At 44.0% G+C, this 12,500-nt stretch overlaps 1 protein-coding gene and 1 long non-coding RNA gene across 2 annotated transcripts in view; both read right to left on the bottom strand.

Annotated features, from left to right (window-relative positions):
- Window positions 1–12,500, bottom strand: part of LOC134467062 (protein sidekick-2-like) — a 590,275-nt gene that overhangs the window by 438,175 nt on the left and 139,600 nt on the right. The window lies entirely within an intron of this gene.
- LOC134467508 (uncharacterized) lies at window positions 7,023–7,538 on the bottom strand. Its single transcript, XR_010038591.1, has 2 exons — window positions 7,487–7,538; window positions 7,023–7,141 (listed from the first exon to the last, which is right to left on the bottom strand). It is a non-coding gene; the product is annotated as an uncharacterized LOC134467508 (long non-coding RNA).

Genomic DNA, 12,500 nt, shown 5'->3' with positions numbered 1-12,500 from the left:
CCAAAATTTGACTCCTGGGGGGGCCCCACATCAACCTGTAGCCTAGGGGGCCCCGAGACATCTTCATCCAGCCCGGCACATGTGCCCAAAATTTGACTCCCGGGGGGGGGCCCACATCAACCTGTAGCCTAGGGGGCCCAGAGACATCTTCACCCAGCCCTGCAGATGTGCCCAAAATAAAGTGGCGGAGGCCGCTGTCTGACACGCCATCATTAACTCGTAGTTTACACGTCCAGACATCTTGCAATGTGCCACACTCGTTTCTCTCCTCCCTCCGTTCTTCTGCTTCTATCCCCCTGTTTCTCCCCCTAGCTATCCTATTTTCCTCTTTTCAAATCTCTCCCTTCTATCTGTCCATTGCTTTCTCTTGACCTTTCACATCCCTCTCTTGTCAATCTCTTTCTCTCTCTCTCTCTTTCTCTCTCTCTCTCTCTTCCTCCTATCCCATTTTTGTCTTTTTAAATCCCTTCCGTCTATCTCTCCTTCGCTTTCTCCTTTCTCTCAACCTTTCACGTCCCTCTCTGTAATTCTCTAGTTTCTCTCTCTCTCCCTCTCTCTTCCTCTCTCTCTCTCTCTCTCTCTCTCTCCCTCTCTCTCGCTCTCTCCTCTCTCTCTCTCTCTCTCTCTCTCTCTCTCTCTCTCCCATTCATCCCTCTATTTCTTTCCATCTGATTACGTGCTGGTGGTTTCCCGCCACAACATTCCGTTTTTTTTTTCTCTCCACAAAATCTTGTTTTGGTGTCCTTTTATTTCCCTCTTCTCGCTTTTCACTCTTTTCTTTCATCTTTTCTTTTAACCCTCCCTTCACCTCCTTTGTTCTTCCTTCATTTCCCAGACTTTCCTTCTCTCTGTTCGTTCGATTGGCAAAACACTGTGCGAGACCACATAGTTCTGTTTTTGTTATTACAGACGTTTTCTTTTCCTCTTTTTCTCTCATTCCTTTTTTAAAAATTTCCCCTCGTTTTTATGTCTCTTTCTCTCTTCTCCTCCTTTCCCTCTGTGTTATCCCTCTGTCACACTTGCTTTTTTATTGTATTTCCTTTGTCTGCCACTCGTTCACAGTTTCATTCTCCCTTTTATTAGCCTACTATTTGTACCCTCTCCTTTGCCAGTCTCCTACTCCTTTCTGCTCTCTCTCTGTCTCTCTGTCTCTGTCTCTCTCTGTCTCTCTCTCTCTCTCTCTCTCTCTCTCTCTCTCTCTCTCTCCTCTCTCTCTCCCACCTCTCTCTCATCTCCCTCATCTCTCTGCCCCTCTCTCTCCTCCTCTCTCCCTCTTCTCATCTCCTGTGGCTCTCAACTCTCTCTCTCTCTCTCCAGTTAGGGTTGGTATGGGGCAACAATATGTGGGGGCCCATGGCGCAAAAGTGCCCAAGGTGCACCGCCAAGCTTGGAAGGAGCCAGCTCGCAGACACGATCCAAGAAAAGGGCCTACTGTCATTTTCTGTGAGCTGCGGAGAAGACTGACTGAGTTTATTATATAGCGGAGAGACAGGGGCCTGGAAGGGCACAGCAGAGCATGGAGCCCAAAAGGTGTCAGAAGCCTACTGTATACACTATAACAGAACACGAGAGAGCGCCGCCAGCCAACGAGAGAGAGAGAGAGACCCATAGAGAGAGAGAGATACGGAGAGAGAGAGAGAGGAGAGAGAGAGAGAGTGAGGACAATGATCAGAGAGAGAGAAGGAGAGAGAGGGGCGGGGAAGAGAGAGAGGTGGTGTGGTGTGTTGAGAGAGAGAGAGGAGAGAGAGAGAGAGAGAAGAGGGGGGGGGGGATCGATATGGAATGGTGATCACCCTAGACATATATATGGGGACATCACTGTAGCACAGAATGGTCTCGTGTATAGAGGAGAAGAGAGAGAGAGATGAGAGAGAGGTGTGGGGGGGGGGAAGAAAAGAAAGAGAGAAAGTGAGAGTGTGTGTGTGTGTGTGTGTGTGTGTGTGTGTGTGTGTGTGTGTGTGTGTGTGTGTGTGTGTGTGTGTGTGTGTGAGTGAGAGAGTGAGTGTGTGTGTGTGTGAGAGAGAGAGAGAGAGAGAGAGAGAGAGAGAGAGAGAAATAGAAAGAAAAGAGAACCTAATTGAGGGAAAGCCACTAAAATCAGGCCTTTTATAAGAAAGTTAGCGGTAAGCTCGTGATCACGTAAAACCACACAGAATGTAAAGAATTGGTTCTGCCAACATGAACATAACTGCCTTAGACATAGCAATGTACAGAATCCCAGAGGCCAATACGGACAAAATAATCAGAGACTAAACAAAGTTAAATGTAAAGACTGTTTTTTTCTCTGTGCCAATAAGACTATACAACAGTCTATACAGACTATACAGCATGAAAGTGAAAATGCAGCAAAAAAATATTTTCCAGCGTTAGTTTGAACCAATATCTAGTAAAAAAAAAAATCGTATTGAAATCCTATTTAAAAAATCTTACTGATAATACACAATATGCAGATGATACCTTTATTTTTGAATTTCAGTTGTTTGCATTGAGGCTGGATAACTACGCGCAGTCATGATGCCCTCCATGCAACATCAATAAATGAAAAAATGTTTAAAATAGTCCAATAAATCAGACAAAAAAGAGAGAAAAAGAGAGGGTTCCTGAGTAAAACAAGTTTTAAAAAAGTACAAACTCAAAGACAATGATTCACGATTGTGTGTGTGCATGTCTGTGTGTGAGCCCGCATGCTAGAGTGTGTGCATGCACCTGTGTGGATTTTTTGTGTGAGTGTGTGTGTGTGTGCTACAAAGCTAATCACGGTGGGGGCTAGTCAGCAGATTCCTTCGGTACCTTAATGCTGTTTAAAATGATGAACGAGCTCTCTCTCTCTCTCTCTCTCTCTCTCTCTCTCTCTCTCTCTCTCTCTCTCTCACCTCCCTCTCTCCTCGCCTCCCTCCCCCTCTCCTCTCTCTCTCCCTCTCTCTCTCTCCTCTCCTCCTCTCCCCTCCTCTCCTCTCTCTCTCCTCTCACTCATCTCTCCCTCTCCTCTCTCTCTCTCTCTCTCTCTCTCTCTCCCTCTCTCACACACAACTACACACACACACACAACAAACACTCTGCAAACTGTGTTTTCCAAACTTTCTACACACACACGCACCTCTCTCTCTCTCTCTTCTTCGCTCTCTCTCTCTCTCTCTCCTCCTCTCACACACACACACACACCACACCACACACACACTACACAATACACACTACACACACACCACACCACACACACACACACACACACACACACACACACACACACACACACACACACACACACACACAAACCTACAAACACAAACCTAGGGCACCTGGTGGCTAGCACTAGGGGAAGTTAGAGGGTTGAGGGTCAATACCCGGGGGACCACAGGGTTAGCTTAGCGGAAAGGTGGTCAGACAGCTGCAATAGGGGACAGGGCCGTCACTAGACATTTTCAAATACCGAGGTCAAATACTGCTTGCAGTGTTGCCAGATGTCTGACCAAATTCCGCCCAAAAGGTTCTCAAAAACTGCCAAACCCACTTGATTTCTATTGCTATATCCAGTTTTTACCCACAGAAGGCTATCCCAAGCAGCCCAATTGGGCAGGTAACTGCCCAATCTGGCAACACTGACTGTGTGCTGTACTGCATACTGTACATTTAGAATACTTTAAACACTTCAGTCAAACTCTGAAGTTTGTTTTCATTAATCACTGCCTTGAGGACAAATGGGAGTGGCGTATACAGACAGACTGAATTCATCATTGTTGATCATATATCGATTTTCATCATAGATACATTTTACAATCCTGAAAATATACTGAGGACATGACCTCAGTGTCCTCAATGGTAGCTACGGCCATGATAGGGGAGAGTTGAGTTCGTTTTCCTTTCCTTTTACTCTGTATGGAAGAAGCAAAGCTTGACCCCATATGGTTGGACTTAAGGCCACAATGGGGGGTTTGGGGGGTATTCCTGAATCTCAGGATCCCCCCCCCCCCCTGAACCACAAACCCCTGTGGTAGTCATCAAAAAAACATCTATGGCCACCAACATAGACTGTGGTTTTGTACCACAAGCCCAGAGATAGCTCAAGAGAGGAGGCTACGGCCGTAAGATAACAATGGGGAGTTCGGGGGATTCCCGAATCCCTAGAGCACCCCTTGAGCATAAGCCAAAGCCATTGTGTTCCACGGCTCCTCTTCTCTGACCACCAGCGAACAGATGTAACGGAGGCCAACTAGCAGAGTGTGGCATGGAACATTAGTAAATCTACCTCCCGAAGCCTCATACAGTATCGGTAGCGCTGAGCTATCGGACTGGTCCTTTGGCTCTGCGGTATCATGTTGTGCCTCCCATGCCCGAACCCAAAGGAGCATCTTGTCACCAGTCAAGGCAGGCAGCCGCTTGGGGCCCCCAAGCCCATGGATGGTGAATAACAGCTCACGCTTTACTACAGTAGAGGCAATTTTGTTTCAAATGTTCATTCCTTTGAATTTTCGCTTGGGGCCCCACCTGACCCTAGAATCGCCTCTGCCCGAACCGATGCTGTGACAAGGAGGTGGCGAGTTCGGGACTTGAGGGGCGGACTGCGCAGGAACACCTCAGTTACATACAGAAATGTTGACCCTGGTTCTCCATCACTAAGCAAGACCTTTGCAATGGCTCTTGGATAAATGCCAAATCTAGACATCTAGATCTTAGGTAAAGACGACCACCACGGAATCCTTTCACCACAACCCGCAAGCCGCTCACTGTACCAAAGTAGCCTCAGGTCACCTATGATGGAGCTGCTTTGGGAACTTGAGCCTTCCCATGAGGCTTTGAGAAAAGGCAGAAAAGGCATATCTGGGTTAAACAAATGAGCAAGCCACAGTTGCCCTGATGATGAGGTCAAGCTCTTACCAAAGATTCTGGAACAGAGTGCTCTAGAATCTTAGAATCTTTGGCTATAACAATAGCAAGAGTGGAGCACTGACGTGTATAGTATAACTGGACTGCGGAGTTCGATAGAACTCCATTCAACGGTTTTGAAGCAACCGCGGCTGATTTACTTCCGCCCCAAAAATGCGGAAATATAATAATCACCTTGACAACGTTGAGCTACATTGCTGATAGGTCGAACCATCGCCGGCCAATCCACAAACAGCAGACACTTCAAGACATGTCCGCCCCTCCCACCCGAATATGACATGGCGTCCCCAGCAGAAATATTGAACCCACTTTTCAGCTGTGGAACTGGTCGACACAGAAACCCTTGATTGTCATAAAAACAGCAACACAAGTTCAAATGGAACTGGTGATCGGGTAAGTATGGCAAAATATAACCATGCTATTCAATAAAATGATACTTGGGGTTAACGAAACCTTGAAGAGCTTTTTAGATGACCATAATAATTTTAGTTTAGCATCTAACGTGAGCCAGCCGAGTGGCGAAAGACCAACTTTACTTATAAAGTTACTTCACCACGTTGTAATGTAGCCGCAATTAAAGACAAATGGGAAGTTAGGCTACAAACAGAGCTGGTACACAGAACATGCAGATGTGTCTTTTGGGGTCGGCGTACCGTTTGGCAAACATAATCCATGTCAGCAATACTCAGTATCCAACATTGCTTTTGTATGAGAGCTCAGAATGCTCCAATTTTCCATTGTTGTACATCTGCGTAAAATAATTGTTTGGTTTGTGTGTCTGCCACACCAAGTCAATCCTCTAACGGACATTGTAAATAACTTTGAATGTTTGGGCATCAAATGACATGCAAAACCTTTCCGTTTGACAGACAAACCATGGACGCTGAAGAAAGGCTCCTCGACGCCAAGCTGTCATCCGGAAGATTGAAGATGAAGATTGCCGTGTCGAGCAGTCATCATGACCATTTTTTTGCTGATCCCCCCCAGTTTTTTTAAAAGATTCAGAATACAAAAATCACTCTTAGAAGTAGACGGTATGGTAAACAAACCAAAGTTAACACCTTTCAGTTAGTAAAACATAGCTGGCCTACAGTAGGCTATGACTAAACATCTGGGTGTTTTGTATGCTTGACATAAAGATTAAAATGAAATATTCACCCTTATGTTCAGCTTTTTAAACTTGCAAATCATGGAGTGGACATTCTTCCCCAAGCTTGTAAGAAATGCATTACTTCAATCACACAGTGTCTCCCAACTTCTTTTTTGTCTCATGTACCCCCTAAGCATTTTTGTCATACCATGAGTACCCCCTCCCTCATGCTCTAGTCTACTGTATATGAAGAGTTCAGATGCAAAACCCCCTAACTCCATTTCTGAAGACCTGCACTTCTATATTTTTAGAGAACCCCGCTCTTGGTTTGGTTTACATTCATGTACTTGATAATACACATAAATAGTTATATTACATAAATAAAATAAGAAAATATGCAATTTTGATAGCTTTGTATTAAATAAAAATGAATAAAGATTATTTTCTGAAAAGGCACTTAGGGGGTTTTGCATCTGAACTCTTCATATCTTCCTCTATCCCAGTGGTTCCCAACCTTTTTCTTCAGGGACCCATATTTTTACCATTGTAAGCTTTGGTGACCCAATCATGCCAGCGCCCACGCGAGAGGGAGTCCCAGGCGAGAGGGAGTCATGCGGAAACTCATTAGAAAATTGTATTCCTCAATTTGTCTTCAGTCAAATATAGAATGACTGTTTAATGTGTCGCTTACATTTTGTTGCCTCTATGCATATATCAGTTAAAAGCTTTACTTTGTCATATATTCAACATGGGCTATATGGTATTAAAACGAAACCCCTTAAAATCAAGAGGGCTTCGCGACCCACTGTGGATCTTTGGCGACCCATAAGTTGGGTCCCGACCCATAGGTTAGGAACCACTGCTCTATCCCAATATGATTATGCTCCATACATTTCTGTTTTATTGATACCTGCCAATGCATGTACCACCTGCATTGTGTTTGCGTACCCCCTAGTGGTACATGTACCCCTGGTTGGGAAACACCGATCTAAACAGTTGTTACAATAGTGTGTTAACCAATATTACAAATTAAACAAAATGTGCGGGCTGCTGTATATAAGCATTTATTAACTGTGTTTCATAATTGCAATGGTTTTTGAAGCTGGTTCTGCATATCGGATCCTCTGTGGTGGTAGGATGCAGGCAGTAGCGTACTGTGCACATCTTCAGCTGTAACGATAAATACAAATCTATTATTAAAAAATAATTAATGTAACATTAACAACATTGAAGCATATCACTGGTATATATAGAGTAACTATAACATTTCAGTGTCTACAAATGTTCTACATTTGTTTACAAAGGAAAAACCCATGAACATCCTTCTCAAAAAAGCAAGTTGTGGATGCAGGACTAGCAAAGTCACATGGAAACCTGAAAATAAGTCAGCACACCAAGCTCCTGTTTTACATTATTTAATGTGATGAGCTTGAAGTGCAGACTTTCATTTTCAGTTTTCAAATGTCCTTTATTGTCCCATTACATCTGCAGAAATATGGGGGTGTACACACTCACTTGTGTAATACACTATAGATGTAAACAGAGACGTTGTCCAAGTCCTTGGTCAGGTGATAACCTGCTGCAGTGTACTCCACGTCTTCAGACCGCTCCGCTGTAAATAAAATAATGGCATATGAAGTGTGATGAGAATACACGTCACCGTTTGATACACCACAACAACTTAGGTTCATGGGAAGAAAAACAACAATAGATAAGGAGATGGGCTGCTCATGTTTCAAAGCATGCTGCCTAATCAGTGAAAATCATGGGGTGGTAGTTTCATGGTGTGGGCATGCATATCTGTCAATAGAATTGGTTCCCTTGTAATTATTGAAGATAGTGGCTACTGACAAAATGCTAAGAGTTTTCTTACGCTTGATGTATACTTTTATCCATCCCAATTACTTTTTGTCCCTTCAAATTGGAGGCACATGTAAAAATAAGTGATAAGCTTTGGATGAAAGCATTTGGCTGAGTGTAGTGAATGTTACATACCGGGTACTATATAGCATCATAGATGGCAGCAGGCTGGTCGGGTCCTCAGTTGTGCACTGGCAACAGTGGCATGTCCTTGTCCGTGTCTCTATGGGGCTCTTCTCAGGTCGGAGTGACAATCCTTGATGATGTTGACTATGGTGAGGACCTGCTGGCGTGTAGCCTACTGTACATTTTCAGACATCTGTAAAGAAAATGATGACAAACGAAGGGTGATGAGAACAACATAATATTTCATTACTCACAAGCAGGTAATTGGAGTGCTTCTGGTCCTTTCACCTTTTTTTCCTTGGTGCTCATCAGTGTAGAGGCTCTCAAACTTGGTCCAGGAGGACAGATGTTGAGGCACTCAAGGTTGCAATTCTTTTAAAAAAAAAACTTTTTTATTTGGCTACAATGCCTACGCGTTCCGGCCCTTATGGCCTTCTTCAGGGCGTAAGGCCATAAGGGCCGAAACGACGCGTAGGCATTGTAGCCAAATAAAAAGTAAAAAAATTGCAACCTTGAGTGCCTCAGCATCTGTCTTCCTGGACTATATTTCATTACTATTTTATTACTAATATATAAACACATGCAGAGTAAGCAGATGATGGTGTTAGCTTTACATTGGAAGGTCTCTGGTCTTAACTCATGAGAGCATACTTTAAGGATTTGAAACTTTACTTACCTGACAGTGAGTCCTGGCTCTGTTTTCCAGGTGAAGTGTGGTTTGTTGTTTGCCTACAGAATGAAACCATGTCACATGAGGATGGGGAAATGTTTACTACACAATGCACTCGTCAGTAGGCCTACAATTAAACATTAATGACACAATTTGCATTACACTATGCACTCGTCGTCACTCAGTACAGTCAACATTAATGACGCAATTTGCATACTGAAAACGAACGTACCAATGACCATCATTTCATCACCAACTAGCAATTTGGCAACACAGAAACAAACAATATTTAACAGTTGACGGAGGAACACAGCCAGACTACGTTGCTTTTCCGATGTGGCCACTGGCCAGCATAGTGCCAGAGAATGGTAGTGAATGTTTACTCATCTTGATGTAAGGACTTGGCTACGGTATGAAGTAGGGATTTACACCTGACGCACGCCAAACAGACACATTTTGCTTTCAAAAGCAATGGCATTCAAATTATAATTAAGTTACTTGACAAGCCGACAGATCATCAAACACTGAAAGATCAGCATGCTGTCTTGGGCTAATAACAAGCTAGCATTGTCGTACGTGTTTGTTTAACAAAGCTCAGTCATTTTGGTCAATCAGCCACGTATATACATGTTTTTATTTTACTTACCAAAACTGCAGAGGTCCTTACAGAGTACGGAGAAGTACATCCAAAAGTACAACAACGCATATTTGTGGAAATGGTTACCAAAATTTAAAATAACCCATCGCAGTAAGCTGTTGAAGCAGAGCTGTTGAAAGTAATGCAGCAGGGAGGGGGCTTCCCCTGGAGACGCCGCGAGACTCGCCCTTCTCCTTGACAACGGCCTGCCTGTCAATCAAAACAATAATTCTAAAGAATGGCAACTGCCAATCAACCCAAATAGCCATGCTCATTGGTCATTTAAACTATTTTAATAGCTTTCTTAAATAAAGGGTCAGCCCGAAAAAAATATCTGGGTTGTTTGGGAGGGAGGGGAGACTACCGTTTTAACGAAACAAGGCCGACTCGGCAAGAATTGCCTAGGAACTATATGGCTTCAAGTCCACCATAGAGATCAATGGAAAAAGGCGCTCTACTTCCTTCTTCCGCCCAAAAATCGTCCCATGTCCCGCCCCCAGCCGTTGCTTCACAACACATCGAACATCCGCAGTCCAGTTATACTATACACGTCAGTGGAGTGGAGAGCATGAGGCAAGGCCGGTTTTACAGTAGTCATATTACTGTACTATAATATTACTATCAGTGGTGTAGTGGGGATTTTTAAAGTGGGTGTACGCGATTTTTACACATTGCTTCTCCGTTTTTATCTGTTTGGACAATCACCTGCAATACTGCTATGTGCTCATTCCTTTTTGTATTCAAACATGGGCTGAAGATTTTTTTTCTAATCTTACTTCAGGAGAGGACTGCGTACCCCCGCGTACCACGCTCACTACAGCCCTGATTACTTTTGCTGTAGTCATTTTGGTGCCCTAGGATATCACTCCCTTTCCTCTTGTGCATTTAGAAATTAGCATCTGTAAAAATAGCGTTGGTCATCTGATTGAGCACAGCTGGTCTACAAGACACAATATACTGAGTGCCCATGAATAATCAGTATCAACGTTTAAAGGGACACTGTGCGGGATGTTTTGTTGTTTATTTCCTGAATCCATGCAACCCATTCACTAATGTTACCTTTTTCACGAATATTTACCACCACCATCAAATTCAAAGTGTTCATTATGACTGGGAAAATTGCACTTTTCATACATGAAAAGGGGGATCTTCTCCATAGTCCGCCATTTTGAATTTCCAGAAATTTAGCTTTAAAACTGACAGTACTTTGGCCATACTAGAATATATTAGTTTATTATTCAGTTAACTTTCATGAAAAGATCAAATTTGGCAATAGGCAACCCATTTTCAATGAACAGCATAGTTGCAGTACCTTTTTTGTCCATTTCCTGCACAGTGTCCCTTTATATTTAATTTTGTGGGGATTTTCAGGCATTTTCAGGTGCCCCCAAGACATTGGTGCCCTAGGCAACCACCTTGTCTGCCTATGTCTATCACTGGCCCTGGCGTGAAGATGTTGTCATGCACACCTGTGGGTCTTTTATCTCATTCACTATTGTTTCAGTGAGACATCACTGTATACTACAAGAAAGGCACTGTCACAGAATCCTCAAAAGGATGAAGAGCTGTGATACGGAGATGCTACTATCACACAGTACAAGCTCCTTTCAAAGAACTCTCAAAGGATCGGAATGGAGATTTACCATTGACCATGTGGAGAAACACACACACACACACACACACACGCACACATACACACACACACACACACACACACACACACACACACACACACACACACACACACACACAAACACACACGCACGCACACGCACACACACATACAGAACAGGGCAGTAGATATGGGGGGCAAAGGGGTCAGTTGTTCCGGGCCCAGAAAAAAAGGAGGGGCCCAGAATTGCCATTACATTATAGATATTGAGGAGGGGGCCTTTTCAGGTGGTGTTGTCCTTGGCCCTGCAAAAGCAGTCAGCGGCGCTGCACACACACATACACACACAGAGGGGCACACAGAGATTTATCACCCAAGTCTCAATGGATCACACTCAGAAACAGAAGCCATCTGTGGAAACAAACAAAGAAGGTTTCGCATTTCCAAAAAAATAACACACACACACACACACACACACACACACACACACACACACACACACACACACACACACACACACACACACACACACACACACACACACACACACACACACACACACACACACACACTGGGCATTCACACACACACACACACACACACACACACACACACACACACACACACACACACACACACACACACAGACACACATACGGGATGGACTAGGCTGGGCATTCACACACACACACACACACACACACACACACACACACACACACACACACACACACACACACACACACACACACACACACACACACATACACACACACACACACACACACACACACACACACACACACACACACACAGCTGGGCTAAATTGACAGGACCAGCTGTGGTTTGTGTAGACGATTTTCAAAAAGTGCTGACGTCCAGCAAACGGACACTCAGAATACTTCTAAACTCCTCTTCAGTTCAACCACAGTCACACCACCACAGACAAAAACACACACACACACACACACACACACACACACACACACACACACACACACACACACACACACACACACACACACACACACACACACACACACACACACACACACACACACACACACACACACACACACAGCGGTGGCACTGGAGCTGAAGGCCTTGTCCATGATTATGGGTGGCGGAGGAGAATACGCCCTTCCGTTCATACACACTGGTGTGTTCATTTGTGGAGAGAGAGAGAGAGAGAGAGAGAGAGAGAGAGAGAGAGAGAGAGAGAGAGAGAGAGAGAGAGAGACTTTTGTAAAAACTTTTTAAACTGCATTTATTGAGAGAGAGACCTCTACTAGTTTTATTTTGCCTTATTGTTACCTGTACTATGTTTTGGCAATACAAACTTTTGTTTTGCCATGCCACTTTTGAATTGAATTGAATTGAGAGAGAGAGAGAGAGAGAGAGAGAGAGAGAGAGAGAGAGAGAGAGAGAGAGAGAGAGAGAGAGTCAGAGAGACAGAGAGACAGAGACAAGCAGAAGGAAAGAATGAAGACCAGAGAGGTAAAGATGCAAGAAAAAAGACAAATATACAGATAGGGAAGGGAAAACAGTGGTTAGTAGGGCTGCAACAATACACTCAACTCACGATTCGGTTCGTATCATAATATTTCACCTGCAGTTCGATACA

Source organism: Engraulis encrasicolus, chromosome 17 (assembly GCF_034702125.1).
Source record: "Engraulis encrasicolus isolate BLACKSEA-1 chromosome 17, IST_EnEncr_1.0, whole genome shotgun sequence".
In the NCBI taxonomy this organism is placed as follows: Eukaryota; Metazoa; Chordata; class Actinopteri; order Clupeiformes; family Engraulidae; genus Engraulis; species Engraulis encrasicolus.
The sequence above is the reverse complement of the archived record's forward strand: the minus strand, read 5'-3'. Positions and strand labels throughout refer to the sequence as shown.